Source organism: Belonocnema kinseyi, chromosome 10, assembly GCF_010883055.1.
Source record: "Belonocnema kinseyi isolate 2016_QV_RU_SX_M_011 chromosome 10, B_treatae_v1, whole genome shotgun sequence".
Taxonomy (NCBI): domain Eukaryota; kingdom Metazoa; phylum Arthropoda; class Insecta; order Hymenoptera; family Cynipidae; genus Belonocnema; species Belonocnema kinseyi.
The window spans coordinates 98,617,997-98,620,754 of record NC_046666.1 but is presented as its reverse complement, the minus strand read 5'-3'; positions in this window follow the sequence as shown (position 1 = coordinate 98,620,754).

Genomic DNA, 2,758 nt, shown 5'->3' with positions numbered 1-2,758 from the left:
CAGGGGAGGTTTTTAGAAACCCGTCCCCAACCCCTCGAAATATTTTTCTGGGTGCGCCCCGGATTCTGCTACGGATTCAGCCTATGGATCTGGGGAACGGCTTAGAAACCGAAGAACCTATCTATGATACGAGTAGGCGCTCGCTATTGATGAATTCGACATGATTTCTGCATGCAGTCCGGATCGGCGAGCTTCGCCGCGTTCGCGCGTTCACGACAGTGCATGATCTAAAAATAAGCGGTCTTGCCATCAGCTCCCCCAATTTCGTCCCCATTCGCACTCCACCACTTTTCGCCATCTTGGTTACCATAGCCACCGTTAGCATCTCGGTCTTCACTCAAAAGATTTGAAGTCATAAATTATGGCTACATTGTAAATCAATGACAATACCTGTGAAAGTTCTCAATATTCAAATAAGGTGCAAGAAGCGGACACTGCTGACGCTATCCGTTTGTGAAAGCGCGTCGTGTGAAGATTAACTTTGTGCAAATTGTAGTGGTGTACCCTGAGAGGGTTCTTTTGTTCTTATTTAGTGCTTATGTTTATACGAAATATAAAAACGGAAATTATCATAATACAGGATATGATATCGATATTTGGCATTTATTTATTTCTGCCTTCAGCCCGAAAACAATATTCTTTTTTCTCCTTAGGTGGATATACTTCATTTCATTCGCGTTAAAAGGTACAATTCGCTCATTGCATTTACTTCCTTTCAAATATACTTCATTCTTGCGCGCTCACTTATCCAATATGGTTAAAAGTGGTGGAGTTGCTCCTTATTGGTTTACTTTTTTTAGTTGCGTGTGGCTAGACCGTGTATTCTTAGATCATGCGACAGTGTCTCCAGAACGTGGGATTTTTTGGCCCCCACCACTCTTCCATCTGGGAGCGACACAGTCAAACGTAGCGTGTCCGTGAGTCGGCTCTGTTAAATGCTGCGAAGCCCAGCCTTTGTAAAGCCGAAAATGCACGAGCAGGAACCCGAGCTCTCCCGACCTCACGAATGACGATCTAGCTGCTCCTCAAATGTATTCAGGTTTTGAAATCCCGAGTTACCTTAGAACCATTAGGCTTATTGAGAAGAGGCAAACATAATTGACTTGATGTAAATAGATATAGGAGACAAGACTTCTGGGTCGAAAATGTTTCAAATTTAGTGCTACATGCCTTAGTCGTATTTTTAGTAAACAATGGATTTGTAACAAATAAAAAACAAATTTTCGACCAAATAGTTTATTTTTTCAACCTAAGAAATTACTTTTAAAGATACATTTTTTAACTTAAACATTGTAGTTTATACTGAAGTTTGCAGTTGAAAAAATTAATTTTTAAACCCAAATAAATGACAATTTTCAACAAAAGAAATTAATTTTTGTCTAAAACAAATGAATGTTTAAAGAAGAATTATTCGCCAACAAAAAAAATAAATTTATAACTGAAAAGAAAATTTTTCAAGAAAAAAAGTTTCAACAAAATTGTTCAATTTTCATCTATAGAAACGAATTTTAAACTAAAAAAAAATAGGTATTCGATCAAAAATGGACTAGTTAAATTTTCAGACAAAAAATAGAGTTTGCAACAAAAAAAATTATATTTCAACTAAAATTATAATGTTTCAACGAAAAATTGAATGGATATATTTTCGGTTGAAAAATAATTATCAATCCCAAAAAATCAAAGTTTCAACAAAATATTTAAATTTCCAAGCGAAAAATTAAATTTGCAAACAAATAGTTTAATTTTCAAACCAATAATTTTCTACCGAAAACAGAATTCTAAATTTTCAAAATCAATTTTAAAACAATAAAAATTGTTGTTAACAAAATAGATGAATTTTTAACGAAAAACGGTTAGATTATCAATTTAAAAAAATCAATTTACAACCAACAATTTTTCAACAAAATAGTTTCATTTCCAAAAAATAGATGAAGTTTCAACCATTTGATACCAAAATAAAAGAAGTTTCACGAAAAAATGCATTTTCATCCAAAGAAATGAATTCTTGATTAAAATAGATGAATTTTTAAACAAGAAGAATAATTTTCTGCCAAAAAATAATAATTTTTGACTGAGAAAGGTAAATTTCCTACCAAAAAATTCAACCAAAAATGATACAGTTAAATTTTTAGTATAAGAAAATGTTTTTCAATAACAACAAAATCGAATTTTCAACAAAACAATTAAATTATCAAACAAAATAGTTATCTTAAAAAATGTTTAATTTGAATAGTTTAATTTTCGATGAAAGAATTGAATTTCTAATTGAAAAATGTAAAAAAAAAAACACAATCGAATTTACAGCAGAATAGTAGTTGAGAGAAAATTTAAAAAAAAGATCAGGATTTTTTAAAATTATTTCATAATGTTGCCATATTATATAATTTTAGAAAAAAAAGGAATTTAATTCTTATTAAGCCTTCTTGCGCAATTTTGATGAACCATTTTTTGTTATCTTTATCTTTGTCTGTGAAATTTGCTTTCAAATTTTAGTAAGTTTACGAGGTATTTAGAAATTTTGAAACAATTAAAAAATAAAATAATTAAAACTTGCAAGAGAATCAGGAAAAATTTTAATAATTCTTAGAAATTAGAATATTAGAATGTCTGAAAATATTAGGAAAAAGAATTATTTTTCTAATAATCTGTGATCCTGATTTTTACCCGATTAGTTTTTTTAAAAAGGATAAAAAGGTTCCAGGGAAGGGGTAACAGGTTTAACAGGTTGGTGAAAGGTTTTGGAAGACTGGGGGTAATT